The following is a 19,418-nucleotide window of genomic DNA, read 5'->3' on the forward strand; positions in this document are numbered from 1 at the left end:
ATTGGATTCATTCTTTTTTTTTTTTTTTTTTTTTTTTGAGGCGGGGAGGAGCAGACGGAGAGAGAAATCCTGGCAATAATTACAGGCGACCGTAAGAGGACTCTAAAAGGAGAGCAGACTGGCTAGGGACCTTAGGACTTAAGGAACAACACGTCAGAGAGTTCCCTGGGATTTCTCTTATCTCCCATATATCCCAGACTAGGCACTGGAGAGGCACACAGCTCCACAGAACCACCAAAAGGCAAAGAAAAAAAAAAAAAAAAGCTCTAGAAAAGCTAGCTAGAAAAGGGCCCAGGAAAGAGACAGCTCATCAGAGGCCTGGCCTGCTCTGCCTACACCAGCAGCACCTGCACAGAGAGAGAGAGGTAGAGAATCCCATCCAGAAGCTCCAAGAGGCCCAGTGTCCCCTGGGCCTCCACTCAGCAGTAAAGGAAGACCCATTCTAGCATCTCTTGGGACTTTACCCAAGAGGACTACCACCAGAGGCAGAAGGAGGCCCAGGTACATGCTTTTCTCCGTCAGGAGCACTGGCAGGGATGGAGTAAGAAGCCTGTGAGCACCAGTTGACTTAGAGAGATGACCTGGAAAACACCCTGTCCCACATGCCCAGCATCCTGCACCCACCACCTAGAGGCACTGGGGAACCAGGAGAGCCCATTGCACTCCCTCAGACAATAGCAGCAGTGATTAGGTAGGCACAGGGTGGCCCAGAGAACAGGCTCAGGGAAGCACCCACTGTCCCACAGACTGGCATCTCCCCCACACACACCCCCTCTCAGGACCTGCCTGGCAAAGTGCACCCCGGCCCCGCAGGCAGCATCAGTGCAATAAAGCAGGAGCCCTGATGATACCAGGTGAATGAAACGGACCAGAACAGCACTAGACAAGCTCTGAACCCTACATTATCATTGGAGCCACAGCCCAGCAAAGAAAGCGAGGGACGATGCACTAAACATAAACAGGGTGACTAGCTGCTGAGATAAAAAACTTAAGTAGGATACAAAGTCTCAAAACTGAATATTCAAAATTTCCAGGATACAATAAAAAAATAATTCATACAAAGACAAGAAGAGTCACAAACCAAACAAGAAAAGGCAATCAACTGATGCTAAAATAGAGATAAATCAGATGCTACAATTATCTGACAAAAATTAGAACAGCCATCATAAAAAATGCTTCAATGGGCACCTGGTTGACTCAGTTGATGGAGCCTGTGACTCTTGATCTCAGGGTTGTAAGTTTAAGTCCCACACTGGGTGTAGAATTTGCTTTAAAAAAAAAAAAGTTTCAACAAACAACTCCAAATTCTCTCAAAACAAATTAAAAAATACAAAACTGGGGCACCTGGGTGGCTCAGCTGGTTAAGCGTCTGCCTTCAGCTCAGGTCATGATCTCAGGGTCCTGGGATCCAGCCCCTTGTCTGGGTCCCTGCTCAGCGGGGAGCCTGCTTCTCCCTCTCCCTGCACCCCTCCTCCCTACCTTGTGTTCTCACTCCCTCTGCTCTCTTTCTCAAAATAAAATCTTTTAAAAAAATCAATAAATAATAGAAAACTTCAGGAAAAATGTTTATGAAATGAAGGAATATTTAGCAAAAATTATCTATGGAAGAACACATACCATGTAGCATCATTTATATATTACTTTACAGAATGCAAAGTAACAGTACATACTGCTTAGGATATATACATAGAGGCAAAAATATAAAGATATAAATTGCAGGGATAATCACCAAATTTGTGATTGTGGTTACCTCTGTGATAGAAAGGAAATGCAATCAGAAAGGAATATGTACTATATTTCATCTGGGTGTGAAATGTTTTATTTCCTTGGTTATTGGTACCAGGGTGTTCATTATAATAGTCTTTACATTTTTATGTCTGAAATATAACAAAAAATTACTTTATTGAAAACTTTATTGAGTTGTTGAGATCACTAGGTGACCTCTGTATTTTGTAGTTCAAAAATTTTCACTCAGTACCTTAAACAAAGCTTTAGAACTTAATTTGCTAATTTTTGCTTTCACCTTTGAAGTTTTTAAGTTATGAAATCTATTGCACCTACTGAAGACTATACAAAATGAATGTATTTCTAAAAGAACAAAATATATACATGTAAAATCACCATCTATGATGAAATCTAGAATATTACCAGTACCTAACAGGAGAGGTTGTCAATGTTCTAGTTCTTCTTCTTCTTTTTTTTAAGATTTTATTTATTTATTTAAGAGAGAGAGAGAGCACAAGCAGGGGGAGGGACAGAGAGACATGGAGAGAGAGAGGCAGACTCCCCACTCAGCGAGGAGCCAGATGTGGGGCTCAATCCCAGGACCCCGAGATCATGACCCAAGCTGAAGGCAGACGCCCAACCAGCTGAGCCATCCAGGTGCCCCCAATGTTCTAGGTCTCAAATGAGGTAGCAGTTCCTACTCAAAAAGAGGATTAAAACTGACAAACCACTTGCAAAATTAGACCCAGGAAAAACCTCCCACAAATAACCAATATCATAAATAGAAGGAGAGACATTATTACCACAGATATCTCAAATATAATAAAAGGATACTTTAAAACAAAAATCTCCAATAAATCTGAATATATGGAAGAAATGGAAATTTTTAAAGAAAAATATAAAATTGCAAGTGACACAGGTAGAAAGGGAAAAATAAAATATCTTAAAGACACTGACTCAGGTGGGGGGGGGGATAAGTCTTCCCTCAAAAATAACTAGGACCTGGGTGAAACCAGTGATAGGATTAGGAATTCACTTACCGTGATAAGCACTGAGTAGTGTATAGAATTGTTGGATCACTATACTGTACACCTGAAACTAATATAAAACTGTTGGTTAATTATGCTGGAATTAACACTCAAAAAGTATGTTAAAAAAAATAAGCCCTTACGTCACACTATTAACAAAAAGTAACTCAAAATGGATCAAAAATCTAAATATAAGAGCTAAAACTATAAAATTCTTAGAAAAAAGCATAGGGACAAACCATGACCTTGGATTTGGCAATGGTTTCTTAGACATGACACCAAAAACACAAGCAAAAGAAAAAATAAGCTGAAAGTACAAAACTTTTGTGCATCAAAGGACGTGGTCAAGAAAGTGAAAAGACAACCAGAGAACGGGCAAAAAATCTGCAGATCATTTATCTAATAAGTCTAGCATCCAGACGTACCTATATAAATTCTTACAACTCAACAAAAAAGGGACAAATAACACAACTTAAAAATGGAATGGGTATTTTTCTAAAACTACATATACAAATGGCCAACAAGCATATGAAAAGATGTCTAACATCATTAGTCATTAGAGAAATGAAAATCAAAACACTGAGATATAACTCACTCCCTAGGATGGCTATGGCTATAATTTTAAAAGATGGAAAATCGCAATCGTCAGAAAGAGTGTGGAGAAGTCAGAACCCTTGTACATTGCTGTGAGAATGTAAAATAACACACCTGCTGTGGAAAATATTTTAACAATTCCTCAAAAAGATAAATATAGAATTACCATATGACCCAGAAATTCTACTCCTAGGTATAGATTCAAAGAACTGAAAACAGGTGTTCAAACAAAAACTTGTACGTGAATGTTCACGGCAGCTCTATTCAGCAGAGCCCAGAAGTGAGAACAATGCAAGTGTCCACCAGGGGATGAATAAATAAACAGAATGTGGCTCCCCACACACACATAAGATATTATTCGGCCATAAAGAGGAACCAAGGACCGGCACATGTTGTCACCTGGAGGAACCTGGACACGTTATGGTGAGTGAAAGTAGCCAGCCACGAAAGGCGACCCCTCATCCGGCTCCGTTTACACGAGATGTCCAGAGCAGGCAAGTCACATGAGGGAAAGCAGGCCAGTGACGGCGCAGGGCGAGGGGTTACAGGGGCGGAATGGTGACAGCTGAGGGCATGTGGCCTCTCTTTGCGGCGACAAAAATGTTCTGGAGTTGACTGTGCTGATGGTATATTTGTGACTATACTAAAAAAACCCAACATTAAATTGCAGGCTTGCAATGGGTAAACTCTCTGACATGTGAACTGTATCTTAATAAAATTAAGAGAAATTAATTTCATTTTTTTCCAAAGACTTTATTTATTCATGAGAGGTAGAGAGACAGAGAGGCAGAGACCCAGGCAGAGGGAGAAGCAGGCTCCCTGCGGGGAGCCCGACGTGGGACTGGATCCTGGGTCACGCCCTGAGCCGAAGGCAGACGGTCAACTACTGAGCCACCCAGGTGCCCCACAAATTAATTAATTTTAAAAATAACCTCAAGCTCCGATGTATCCTTCAGTAAATTCAAAGAGGAAATAATACCAAAATTGCACAAACCCTTGAATGACTGGAAAAGATTCATCGACTCACTTTCAGAGGCTGGCAAACTCAGAAACCAAAACGATGATGCTCTCAGGCATCCTTGAACTGACAGAGACAATGAAAATTATAGGCCAATCTCATTTATGGCCACAAATATAAAAAATATTAAAGAAAATGTTAGGAGTACAAATTGAGAAACATATTAAAAAGATAATCAATCATGACCAAGGTGGATTTATCCTAGGAATGTAAGGTCAGTTTCACATTAGGAAATCAAACAGTGAGATTTACCGCATTAAAAAATTAAAGCAGGAAAAAATATTATTTCTAGATAGACGTAAATTTAAAAAAACTTTTTTAAATAAAATTCAACACCCATTCATGATTGTATTTAAAACTTACCCCCCCAAAAAATAGATTGGAATGTTCTTAATCCAATCAAGACAATCTACAGATAAACAAAGTGAACTTACCGGTTTGCTCAATGTTGAATATTGGAAGCTTTTCCTCTGAAAAGAGCCATTAAAGGTTTGTTGATACCACTATTTTTGTTCTATATTGTGCTAGCAATTTCAGCCAGTACGTGAAGGTAAAAAAAAAAAAAGTATAATTAACTACAGATGATATATCATGTATGTTGAACCCCTTCCAAAACATAAGCCATTAGAATTAGAATTAATAAGAGCATTTAGCAAAATGCTAGATGAAGAATCAATGTACCCAAACCAACTGCATTTCCAAATACTAGCCATAAAGTGTTAGAAAATAAATAAATTGTTTAAAGATGTTTTTTACAAAAGCATAAACCATCAAGTATCTAGAAACAGGGGCATCTGGAAGGGCTCAGCGGTGGAGCATCTGCCTTCAGCTCAAGACCCCGGGGTCCCGGGATCGAGTCCCGCATCGGGGTCCCCGCAGGGAGCCTGCCTCTCCCTCTGCCTGTGTCCCTGCCTCTCTTTCTCTCTGTGTCTCTCAAATGAATAAATAAAATCTTTAGAAAAAAAAAGTATCTATAAACAAACCTATCAAAAGATAGACATTATCCTTTGAAAATCACTAAGGACCAAAATAAATGGTGAACTGGAAGATTTAAAGGGGTCAAGATGTCAGTTCACTCAAAAATGATTTACCAATTCAATTCAATCCTATTTACATAAAAGACAATCTTTTCAGTAAATGGTGCTGGGAAAACAGGATATCCGCCCCCCCCCTTTTTTAAAGACTATTTATTTGAGAGAGAGCGAGAGTGATCACAGGGGAGAGGGAGAAGCAGGCTCCCTGCTGAGTGGAGAGGCCAACGCGGGGCTCGATCCCAGGACCCTGGGATCACGACCTGAGCTGAAGGCAGACACTTAACCGACTGAACCACCGGGGGCCCTGGAAAATAGAATATTCCTATGAAAAAAAAATGAAATCATACTTTGTCTCACCATACACAGAAACCAAATCCAGGCGAATTAAAAATTCCTCCTTTGCCTTATTCTCCTGAATCAGCCAGTCCTAAAGCGTCGAGGTGGGGCCAAGTAGGCCTCCGCAACTTCTCACTCCCTCAGCCTCCCTTGTGTGCCCACCTGGCTCAGCTGCCCTCGCCCACCTGGAGGACTCCAGGGCATTTGCTGCTCTCCCCGCTTCTGCCCTGGCCTCTCAGTCTGTTCAGGGAGACCCTGTCACACTGTACACAGACCACGTCCCTGCTCAAAACTCTGTTAGGATTTCCCATCTCAAAATAAATGGGATCGTCCCTACTGTGCCTCCAAGGCTCCCCCTCCTGATGCTCCCAGCCTGCTCCAGCCCGCCTCCCACCCTGCTCCCTGAGCTCACCAGGTGAGCCCCCACCTCGGGGCGGGGCGTTGGCCCTACTTCCTTGGCCTGAAACGCTCCCTCACTATCTCTTTTTCACTCAGAGGCCTCCCTCTCCGCCGGATGTAAGATTATAGACCCCTCCCCACAAAACCTTAAACCTAATTCTTCCTTCCTTGATCTATTTTTTCTCCTTCACATTTATAACAATACAGCATAGGACACACTGTACTTAGGCATTATCTTTATCCCCACAAGAATGCAAGCTTCCATAAATCCTGGGGTTTTGTTACAGCTTTAATTTCAATACCTATGTGGCACCTGCGGGGCTCAGCGGTGGAGCGTCTGCCTCTAGCTCAGGGCACGACCCCGGGGTCCCGGGATCGAGTCCCGTGTCCGGCTCCCTGCAGGGAGCCTGCCTCTCCCTCTGCCTGTGTCTCTGCCTCTCTCTCTGGGTCTCTCATGAATAAATAAATAAATAAATCTTTTTTAAAAAATACCTAGAAAACCATTTGGATATGGAAACTATTCAATCAGTATTTGTTGAATGAAAGAAAAATGACGACTTCGGAAACTGTTCCCATCTGCGGTTGGTCATCCAGCTAGGACAGGAGGAGTACATCAAGCTGACACTAGGTGACGCCACACCGCAAGGAAAGCAACCACAAGCAACCCGTCCTGCCCTCCTGACTCCGCTTCCAGAAAAGCCGGTGGGGCCAAGTCTCCTCCGGCCTCCAGGCTCCCCAGCCTCTTGCTGTAGTAACTGGTGTGATGTTACCGTCCTGCCAAGCATCTCAGGTCTTCCGGAAGTGCTAGTGGGAACGGGCCAGTCCCTGTTACCAAGTTCTTAGCCCGCCCCCCAGCAATCCCCTCACCCCATCAACTGAAGTCCCCACCGCACTAAGCCTGAGGGCTTCCAGAGCTGTGGGGTGGTCTGTGGTGAGGAAGCGCCTGTCCCCTCTGGCCTTCACTCTGCTAGATTTCACAGATTTTAATTCCAACATCCTTCATTCCCTGGAGCCCACACTGGACACATGGGGTCCACGGACGAGGATGGGTCCGAATGGAAGCCACCACGGAGGACTAGGAACCACCGCTGCCCTGGGCCACGGAAGCTGCTCTTCCTGCAAGTTTAAGTCTTCTTGGCCGCTCACGAATCCGTCTCCCAGAAGGTGACTTGACTCGGTGCCCCGCCAGGAAGCTGTTGTCACTAATCTGCCAGGGCGACCAACTTATCCTGGGTTACCAGGGGCTTTTCCAGTTTTAGCACAGGAAGTCTCAGGCTCCAGGAAGTCTCAGGTTCCAGGAAGTCCCTCCATCCAGCGTAAACTAGGACAGTTGGTAACTCTGCATGAAGCCCAGATCTGTCTGCCGTCCACTCAAACTCAGGCCACAACTGTCACGTGGGTGTAAAATTTTTAGCACTCCTGTAGGTTTTTGTTCTGTCTTCCCATTCCACATGTGGCCATCACCAAACCCATCAATTCTATCTCCTTTGTGTCACCTATATTCATTTTCTCCTTAACATTCCCACTGTAAAAGTCAGTGGAAAACTGCAATAACCAAGAAGATTCGGAGCCTTCAGGAGTGAAGCTCTGGATCATGTCATCTGGTATAGACACGGGCTCAGAGCGAAGGGAAGATGAAGTGAGTAGGGAAGGAAGGAAGTTAGAAACATCAAACAAAGGCTCATGACCAGACAGAAAAAAGGACTAATACCTAGACGTTATTTTCTTCTTTGCTTAATGTACGTGCACACGTGTGTGTTTATGTATTTTTCTCCTTCTGCCTACCCATTGTAGTTTTACGAATGAATGGCAGTGGTTAACTTTCCAATTTCCTCTTTAGGTTACAGGATATTCAAGACGGACTTCAAGTAAACCTGAGTAATTGCCATCATCCAGACATGAATGTAATGACATTTGGGACCTTTCTTTTTGGGGAAAAGGTGCCAGTGCCTATTTCTACAAAGGGTAGTTGTTTCTTATTAAAGAAATGGCCGTAATTTGGTATTGTTGCCCAGGAAGCTGAAATAGATGGAAGAAGTTGTGTGTGGAAACGGAGTAGGCAACACGATGAGCTGCCCCCGGCATTAAAGCGTTGCCTTTCAGTCCAAACCCGTTTTCAGGCTCTGCTTTGTGATGCTAGGGCTGGGACTATGGGAATTCTACGTCAGCATTGCCTGTCGACTTCCTGTTGAACTCCGTAAGGCAGAAGACAGGAGAAGGGATGCACTCCTTTCCTGACAAGTGGTTAGCAAGGATAACACTAGATTTTTAGGGGACACTTCTAGAACCAGACTCACATGCCTAATCAAAGACATTGGCAATAGTCAGGCCAAGGCACCTGCTCAGTCATCTGAGGGCCTCTCCCTGGAGCTTCCTGCGGTCTCTCCAGGCCTAGAGAGGCAGCTTCAGCCTGGAGTTCCCCTCCTGGGTTAGCTCGGTATCCCCTCCTTTGTCTTTTCAGTTCTCCAAAACTGCTTAACCAATTGCCTATGCTAAATGCTCTCTGTTGAAATTCCAAGGTGTGTTTTCTATTGTTCTGAACATATCCTGGCCGGTCCAGTCACCCTGCTAAGTAAAGAACCCCAAGTACCTGCAATGCTGGCTAAAAACAAAGGAAATAAGAAGTAAGTAGTAGAAGAGGGAAGTGGTGAATGTCAACTATGACCTATGACCAACAATGATTTTTTCACAGCAATGAAGACTGAATCACCAAAGTGTGTTGTATTTTTGTTAAGTACATATTAACCAATGATTTATACTTTTTCTCCTTCCCCTTTACAGCTTTGTACGGAGTGTGGGTGGAACTTAATTTACAACTTTGTTCATAAGTCATCAGGCCACAAGTCACCTCTAGACCTGCTAAAGAGGAATGAGGATCACCAGTAGATCCTGAACTTGAAGAGGATACAATGACTAATGGGACTTTGGGTCTCTCTTCTTGTTTGGGGAGAAGGAGTGTCTTTGTTAGTAAGACAAAAGTAGGAAGTAGGAAGGTATTAAATGTGAGTAGAAGAGTGAACTTAAATGTAGTAAAAAGGGGTGGACTATCTAGATGCTGAGCACATTTGTCCTCAAATTCATGTCTGCCCTTCTACTGCTCTGCAACATATCAGAGGGGGCACTGGCTTCTCTTAACTGTGGTGCCCAGGCCTACTATCAGCTGGTTTCTGAAAGACTGGAGGACAGGGGCAGGAAGGACTAAACCGGGATACTTCTCTCCCTCTCCCTTCTATCTCAAGCACGTCTCTGGCAGTGACTGCAACTCCATAAGGGCCCCAGGGCTCACCAGACAGGCCCTTAGAGGTCCCAGCCTCAAACAGATGAGCCCCAGCCCCGGGACTCAGTAACACAGCTTTCTTACTTTTATCTTTCCAGGGTACAGGCACTGGCTCTTCCACTGTTACTAATCTTTGGATTGCTTCACTTTCTCAGTTAAGCACTCAGTTCTATCATTTGGCAGCCACTTCCCTGTAGTATATTTTCTCTGTAAATACTGAAGACAGTTGCTATTTTCCTCATTGTCCCTGACTATTGAAACAAATGATAGCTAATCCCACTCTAGGTGCACTATAATGCTAAGTCAATATTTTGCAACTTTTCCACTCCCGGGAATTCATATAAATATATCTACACACCTTCAAAATGAGACTTGTAGAAGTCTATTCTATTGGCAAAACCAATGGTATTTTGAGAAACAAACACAAGTCTCTTTCTGTAAGGGAGCTCATTAAATAAATATTAGAACATTTATAGAGCTGTAAAAAAGAACAAGGAAAACTCCCTTGTACTAATACAAATTATTCAATGAAGATAGAGCACAGAACGGTATAGTGTGTTATCTTTTGTGGAAGAAGAAGAACATATGCTTGCACTTGCATAAGGAAACATAAAGACACACAAAAAACAAAAATGGTTACTTACAGTGGGTAAGGCAAAGGAGAACAAGGTAGACAGAGCAAGAGGGAGTTTTCTCAATATATATTCTGTGCCGTTTTGGCTTTTGAGCCAGATAGTCACATTACCAATAGAAAAAGTAACAAAAACCATAAATTTATGCATAGGAGAAAAATGCAATCTAGTCACTAAATGATAAACAAAACCAATATGAAAGTACTTTATATAAAATTGTAGGAAAATAAAAGAGGAGAAAAGACTGCATACTGTATGATTTCAACTCTAGGATGTTCTGGAAAAGGCAAAACTATAGAGACAGAAGATCAGTGAAAATCAGGGGATCGGAGGAGGGATGAACAGGAAGAGAGTGAGGAGGATTTTTAGGGCAGTGGAAATACTATAACGATAGACATATGTCATCATATATTTGTCCAAACTCATACAAATACAGCACCAAGACTGAACTGAGTGGACCTTGGGTGATTATGTCAATACAGATTCATCCTTGGTAATTAATTAATTAAAATTAAAATGCACCACTCGGGTGGAGGAGGATTCACCTGGGTGGGGGCAGGGAGAATGTGGGAAATCTCTGTACCTTCCTCTCCACTGTACTGTGAATCTAACTGCTCTAGAAACATAAAGATGAGAGACAAGGGAGAGGAAAGGAAAAGCAGTAAATATCCAGAGGCCTCCTGTCTTCATTTATGCGACTGGTCCAGAAGCTATTGTGGATATTTTAGCTCTACTCCTCTACTCATTCATGTTTGGGTTGCCTTTGGCTAGCATCAGCCAGCTAGGGCTCTTTGCCTGGTTGACTATTCCCCAGGTATCCAAGTCTGCTTTGTTTTTTGTTAGACTTAATAACAGGTCATGTAAAAAGAAGCAGTTCTTAGGCTACATAAGTCTGGCTTTATAGCAGTAACCCTAATTTACCTTTGATAATTAGGGCCAATCACATAACCAACATGAGAAGCCTTACTTCTCTTACTTACTGTGAACTGAGTTTCTTGAGTGATCACAATGTTTTATGAAATACAAAAATGATACCCCAAAAAAACATTCAGTGAGTCCGTGGATTATATTAATGGTAGAATTATAACAAACAGAAATGGCAAATCCAAACAGATTAAATGTCAATTTTGATGATTAAAAAACGTTCCCCCAAGGCTTCCAGATAAAGATGGTAGATCGAACATAATAATTCAATTTCACTTCCCCTGAAACCCCACTAAAACTACCATAAATAGATTTTTTTTAAAGCCCATAAAATCATACATACAAAGACAAGGGAGATAATAGAAACAAAATTTGGCTAGCTGGAATGCAGAAAAGTGATATAGTGGGGAAAGCCAAGAGCTAAATTGATGTCTATCACAGAATCTTCCAAAGGCTCAGGAACTGAGTGGAGTTTTAGAAGTGGGGGGTAAAAAGAAATATTAAATGAGGATTGATAGAATGCAGTTTTAAAATACATTCCCCACCCTTTGAGTGTGGGCTGGATTTAGTTAGTGACTCTCTTCTAAAGAACAGCATATGGAAACAGAAACAATAAATAGACAAACCTGAGATACCAACTTGGCCAAGTGCTCAAGGTTAACATCACCCATCTTAAGTCATGTTGATATCACGCACCCCTGATAGGATGCAGTTCATCCCTGCAGTATTCTTCCCCCGAAATCCATATTCCTAATGTCATCATGACAAGTCCAAATGGAAGGACCGTCTACAAAACACCTGACCGATAGCCTTCGAAACTGTCAAGGTCATGAGACACAAGGAAAGGCCAAACAACCATCATAGATTGGAGATGAACATGATGGAACATGACTGAATGCAATCTGATATCCTGCAACAGAAAAAGGACATCATGGAAAAACTGGTGAAATCCAAACAGTCTGCAGTTTGGTTAACAGTATTATCCTCACGTTAATTTCTTAGTTTGGGTACATGCAGCTTGATCATAAGGGGAAAAGCTGGGGGGAGAATATACAGCAACCCCATACTATCTTTGCAACTTTTTTTGGCAAATCTAAAATTATTTCAAATATTATATGGTCTCATTCATTTGGGGAATATAAAAAATAGTAAAAGGGAATAAAGGCGAAAGGAGAAAAAATGAGTGGGAAATATCAGAAAGGGAGACAGAACATGAGAGACTCCTAACTCTGGGAAACAAACTCTAGGGGTGGTGGAAGGCGAGGTGGGCGGGGAGTGGGGGTGACTGGGTGACGGGCACTGAGGGGGGCACTTGATGGGATGAGCACTGGGTGTTATACTACATGTTGGCAAATTGAACACCAATAAAAAATAAATTTAAAAAATAAAATGAAATGTGAAAAAAATAAATAATAAAATCTTTAAAAAATAAAATAAAATAATTTCAAAATAGAAGGATTTTAGGGACACCTGGATGCCTCAGCAGTAGAGTGTCTGCCTTCGGCTCAGGTCCTGAGCCCGCATCCGGCATCGTGAGTCCCACATCAGGCTCCTTTTGGGGAGCCTGCTTCTCCCTCTGCCTGTGTCTCTGTCTCTGTCTCTCTCTCTCTTATGAATAAATAAATAAATAAAATCTTTTTAAAAAATTAGAAGGATTTTAAAGTTCAAAAATAAGAAAAGGAGATAGAGCTCTCATTCCCTTCCCGCATGGTATTGAGTAAATTACTCCTGCAGAAGACCAGAACTGGTAAATGGGGAGTGACGGAGCAGCTGCAGGAACACATACCCTAATGGGAAATAGGAGCATGACCTAAGTAGGAGCATACTGAATGCTGAGACCCAAGATCAGCCTTGGAACTGGGCATTGAGGCCCCACATGGTAGAGCCCACAGGTCAAAGGAGAATATACTGATGGAAAAACACATGGAGGACCACCTGGGTGGCTCAGTGTTGAGCGTCTGCCTTTGGTTCAGGTCATGATGTTGGGGTCCAGGGATTGAGTGTCACATCAGGCTCCCTGCTCAGTGAGGATTCTGCTTCTCCCTCTCCCTCTGCCCCTGCTTGTGTGCATCTCTTCTCTCTCTCTTTCAAATAAAGAAATAAAATCTAGGAAGAAAAGAAGAAAGAAAGAAAGAAAGAAAGAAAGAAAGAAAGAAAGAAAGAAAGAAAGAAAGAAAGAAAGAAAGAAAGAAAGAAAAGAAAGAAAGAAAAAGAAAGAAGAAAAAGAAAGAAAAGGAAAGGAAAAGAAAGAAAAAGAAAGAGAAAAGAGAAAAAAAGAAAAGAAAAAAGAAAGGAAAGAAAAGAAAAAAGAAAAGAAGAAGAAAAGAAAAGAAAAGAAAAGAAAAGAAAAGAAAAGAAAAGAAAAGAAAAGAAAAGAAAAGAAAAGAAATGGTTTCGGGTACCATTATCACTCAAGACCCAGCACTCGGTGCCAACTTAGCACAATCTATAACCTTAGATATTTCTTTCTGTGACGCTCACTTCATTTAGGCTCCAGAGGGAGGTTTCCCCACGTCTCTTGCTCTTGTCCTTTCTCCTCAAAGTAAAAGGTGACGGCCCTGGATATACTGTGTAGCTGTGTGGGCTGTGCTTCGCTCTCAGAGACCGACTTTGCTAAAGAGAGAATGTGCACAGAAGCACTTTGGTTAAAGAAAAAAACTAGTGTGACAAATCCTTCTTCTCTGAGAGCATGAATGGAATAGATACTTGCATCTTAAAGTCTCAGAGTATTGAATATCCATTTTTTTAAACCTCATTTTGGCTCTACACAGAGAATTCAGTGATATTCACTAATTAGCATACTGTTCAACACTGATACACCTGGCAGCTGAGAAACATCTTGTAGTATTAAGTAATTTATTTTATTCTTAAATCTGTGTGTGTGTCTAGAAGTAATATGTGTGAAATTAGCTATTCATATTTTATACTGACGGATATTAATTCTAGAATTATAATTGGTTTTACTTTTATATAATGTTTGATAAGATTTAATTAAATTTTCAAAATATGAAGTTAAAAATTCCAGCTTTAAATATTTTAAGTTTTTATATTTGTTGACTATAGTCAGTATCTTACCTTTTTAGTTTTAATAGATTATCAGGAATGTTTTAAAAGAAAAATATGTAAAGTCTACAATGACTCAAGAAATGTCTAATGTGACATTATTGTCAATAAGCCAAATTTTATGTGAAGTTTCAGGGTAATATTTTGCTGAAATTAAGAAAAACAAAATTCATAGCAAAGAACATAATGGTTTATTAGTTTGGCAAGCCTTTACTTCTCATCCAAACATCACTGACTCAGACATTGGCAATAAAAATTAAAATTCAGTGGTCTAATAATTCACAGGCTTTCAGTCATAAAACCATAGCTTGAGATAATTTTCAGTTTTGTTGTGATGGTATATATGTCAAGTTGAGAAGAAAGGAGGGTTTATTTAGTAGTTTGATTTTTAACTTTTAAATATTTAGACATGTGGCCTATGGGACTCCATTAGTATTTTTCTTGGGACACATAAAATTGTACTGAAAAGCAATTTAAAGCAGTAACTGGTATAAAGAAAAAGAAGAAAAAGTTTTAAATAAGCAATTTTTGACCTCAGAAAAAGCACAAAATAAGAAATACGCTTATAATATATTATGAGGTTTGATATATAGAATGTTGGCATAGGTATCGTGTAAATACTGAACATCCACTCAACCAAAAATTATGTTGACAGGATAGAGAAGGGAAGCAGAGAGGATGGCAGGATGAGAGCTAAGTGCTGAGCTTTCCTAAGGGAAGTCGTTACCTAAGATCTAAAATTGCTACTCCCCATTCCCCACAACGGAGGGATCCACCATAACGCCTCTGCCAACAGGGAAATGGCAAGGTGCCCACAGGTGTAAGGCTAAGTCTAGAACCCAGAACTGGCTGCTGTTGCTAATAACTGAGCCCTCAGCCGTGGCATGCACCGGGGCAGCCAGGAAGACGGGAAGTCCACGAGGTTGAAACCCATATATCGCCTCCACCACTGACACCACGGCCACTGGTCGACAAGTCCATTCAGCAAGCACCAGGCTGGCTGGCGGCAAAACAGAACTGACATCCACAGAGTGGGTCGTCTTGAACATCTTAGTACCAGGTACCTCTTCTGCAGTGGAGAATTTCTGCTGAGCATTTCATGAAAGAAAGAGGGATTAGAAGAAAGAAGTCAAGGGAGCATTTGCTTTTTACCTATTTTTTATTCTTATTTTTATTTATCCTTACTTTGTTTTTTTTTTAAGATTTTATTTATTTATTCATGAGAAACAGAAAGAGAGAGAGAGAGAGAGAGAGAGGCAGAGACACAGGCAGAGGGAGGAGAAGCAGGCTCCATGTAAGGAGCCCGACGTGGGACTCGATCCTGGGACTCCAGGATCACGCCCTGGGCTGGAGGCAGACGCTTAACCACTGAACCACCCAGGCATCCCTATTTATCCTTATTTTTAAATTCTTTTTATCTATTTTGTTTTAATTCTTAGCAATAAGAAAGTGTCACATATTACTCCTACAATCAAAAATAAATTTTCATAAAGTAATTTAACTATGGGAAAGCCACCCTGCGACTTGATCATCACATTCACCTTGCTATGTGATGACCTCGTCTGCTGCTTGCTCATTTCTGTCATAGGCTCTCCCTCTCCCACTGAGATTAGGTCTCTATCCTTCCGCATCCTCAGCCTAGAAAGAGCAGCCAGCAAAGTGCTCTTTAAAGATTCTCATACGTCCTTCACTAACCCATTCCTGTGGCTAAACTAAACTGAGAGTCTTCCGGAATATATCAGGGGATCCATGACGGGTCCATGGGCAGATTGCATGACAGATCTAATCCCACACTCATATATCCTAAATTTTTTTTATCCCTTCTTTTAGACCAAATTCTTTCTAACTATTCAATGCTATTTGGGATTAGCCAGTTCAGTACCTTGTTAGAACTACAGCTGGCTGCCCAAGCAACCACAGTGACTAAAAGTGCAATCCTATCTATTAATTTGGCTTAATCTAAAAATTCCATTTCCATTTTCCTGGTCAAGAACCCTCAAACCCATTCCTGCAAATATTCCTCATATTTTCATGACATAAATTATGACCAAGTGGATGTTAACACTCAACTATGGATGTGCCACAATTGAGAACTCTATTTCAGATAAACCTAAGAGTTTGGGGTTCTCCAAGCCTTGATTTGCCATATACCACCACTCAATTTGTCAATTCCCTCCAGTACCTCCCAATCTAGCCTAACCTACCATTCATATAAAATACTTGGTTAAGTATTTGAATTCATGTACTAATATAATTTTCCAAACCACGGAATCATTCTTTGTATTTGGTTTTCTGATACCTCAGCCCTATGACTATGAGCTATAAGAGATTTTTTTCAACCCTATCCCATAAAGGCTTGAGTGTCATTCCATTAAAGCAATATTTTTACAATTACAATTTTTACAATGTCAATCTGCTTGTTTTTAAATCATCCCAAGCCATTAAAAGCATCCATCATGGCCCAATCACTCCTCTTCCCCTTTAAATTGGTCTATGGCAAGTTATCTGATTCCCCAGAACTTCCTCTTCAGTGAGTACACAGCCCAATGTGACCATAGATAACTTGATTGCTATTTTGCCATTCCGTGGTGTGGAACGAATGCCGCCTCACCATCAGGGAACATGAGAGGAAGCCTCCGCCCTTTGCCTTATCTATGTAACTACCATTTCCCTGAAGCCATGTTACCTGCAGTTCACTGGGACCACTAGACAGTGAGCTCCATGGGGCACCAGGTCTTATTAATCACTGTATCCCCAGCACCTAGGCTGTACTCGACCCATAGTAGGCACCTAATTAATACTTAATGAACAAATTAATAAAGCCAAATGTTAATTCCTTTAAGAAATTTTATTTGGTGCTTATTACATGTTTTTCCTTCTGGACTGAGTCTCTCAAGACAGAAAATCTATCTTGATCTCAGGATTGTAGGTTTGAGCACCAAGTTGGGTTTAGAGATTAGTTAAAAAAAAAAAAAAAAAAGAAACGGGGGCATCTTAGTGACCTGCCTTCGGACCAGATCACAATCCCAGGGTCATGGGATCGAGTCCCACATTGGGCTCCCTGCTCCACCGGGAATTTGCTTCTCCCTCTCCCTCTGCCTGCATCTCCCCTGCTTGTGCTTTCTCCGTCAAATAAATAAATAAAATCTTTAAAAATTTAAAATTTAAAAAGACAGAAACAGAGGCACTTAGTGGCTCAGTTTGGTTAAGTGTCCGACTCTTGATTTCAGCTCAGGTCATATCTCAGGGTCATGGGATCAAGCCCTGCATAGGGCTCCTCAGAGAGTATGGAACCTGCTTGAGGTTCTCTCCCTCTCTCCTTCTACAGCTCCCCCTGTGCTCTCTGTCAAATAAATAAGTAAATCTTAGTTAAAAAAAAAAAAAAAAGACAGAACCTTAACAACAAAGACACCTGGTAACCTTGTGACCAAGGTACAGGAAAGAACTCAAACAAAGCATACAACAAAACCAACATCCGCACTACTATCATCAAGGGAGATACTGTGAAATAACTGTAAGCTTAGAAATTTACGGGCTTGTCTGCATAGGACTGTAGAAAAGTAGGAACAGCTTAGGTTGCTAACACCTGCAAAACTGGTCTCCCAAGAGATAAACTGCTTTACCTCTACAAAAAAAAAAAAAAAAAAAAAAAAAAAAAAAGGTCTTCTTTGGAAATTGCCTGTATTTCTTTTTTTCATCATTATAACAAAAGAGATTCTTTCAAATTTAAACTCACTAGGTAGGGATCCCTGGGTGGCGCAGCGGTTTGGCGCCTGCCTTTGGCCCAGGGCGCGATCCTGGAGACCCAGGATCGAATCCCACATCGGGCTCCCGGTGCATGGAGCCTGCTTCTCCCTCTGCCTGTGTCTCTGCCTCTCTCTCTCTCTCTGTGACTATCATAAATAAATAAAAATTAAAAAAAAAATAAACTCACTAGGTATGAACAGGTATTCATAAAAATAACATCTGATAAACGTTAAGAGGCTGGCTATTAATAATCCATGTACTTGTTAGGGCAAATCAGTTCAACAAAATTTCTGTTTTTCTAATATCAGAGACACTCCAGGAAAGGAGTGGAGGTAATTTTGGTGTAAAAAAAAGCTTTGATGGGGGAAAAAAAAAACACGTTTGGATGGATGGGGGCAATGTGATAAATCGGGTAAGTTGGCACTGCACACTGCGAAGCAGAGGAGAGCAGGTAAGAGCGGTGAAAGATGTAAGGACAAAATATCACAATTTACAAACCGCCTGGGTTGCTTCAAGACTTAGAACAAAACATCTTTTCCTCTTGTTTCTGCACCTCACTCTTTGCTCACCAATTAGTGTTTCAGTTCACCTGCTTCTAATATTAAGGATTACAGGAAGGATTCTGGGAGGCTTCTTTTGAACATGAGCTCCACTAAACACGATGGTGCATACCCAGTGCTCCAACTGGTACTGCTGAGGCAGCAATCAACTTTCTGCCACTTTGGAAGATCTAGAGTTCTCAGAAAAGTCTTGTGATGATTTCAACACCTGAATAAATTACCTGACATAGAGCTAAAAACAGTTCAGTGAATGCATATGGAACACAAAACTGATTAGCCTCAGTCAAGGGGGAAAAAAATCACTGACACAACCACTTTTTATTAATTACTGTATTGTCACTCTATAAAAATGTGGTAGCTATTCCATTAAAGAAAAAAGTTCCACTACACTGAATTAGAATCACTGTTGAATTTTTTTTTTTAGAGATTCTATTTATTTATTAATAAGAGACACACAGAGAGAGGCAGAGACACAGGCAGAGGGAGAGAAGCAGGCTTCCTGCGGGGAGCCCGACGTGGGACTCGATCCCGGGATCCCAGGGTCATGACCTGAGCTGAAGGCAGACGCTCAAATGCTGAGCCCCCCAGGTGCCCCTAGAGTCACTTTGCTGAATTCTAGGAATAATTTAATTTCATCACTTTTTGAGGAAATGTATATAAAATTACCCCCTCGCTTTATGACATGCCGATTATAACATGCCATGATTCAGTGCACAGCCTGTCTTTTTATTTTCTCTTCAGTCTATGGACATTTGGTTCATAAATAACAAAAGCAGAACTAAACACAGAAATAATTCTCAACTTCTTTCCTTCCAGTAGAAAAAGTTTCCATTTCTCCATCAAGAAACCAACGTTTAGAGGAAATGTAGGGTAGCAAAAAAAAGTCACTTTATTCCTATTTTAAAGAGAATTAAAAGTGAAAGGAAAATGGTAATCATTATTTCCTTAATTCCCCTATATGATTTGACTTTTAGTAACCACAACTCCTATGTCCAGTACAGATTTTTTATAATAAATTTATTTTTTATTGGTGTTCAATTTGCCAACATACAGAATAACACCCAGTGCTCATCCTGTCAAG

The sequence above is a fragment of the Vulpes vulpes genome, chromosome 12, assembly GCF_048418805.1.
Source record: "Vulpes vulpes isolate BD-2025 chromosome 12, VulVul3, whole genome shotgun sequence".
NCBI lineage: Eukaryota > Metazoa > Chordata > Mammalia > Carnivora > Canidae > Vulpes > Vulpes vulpes.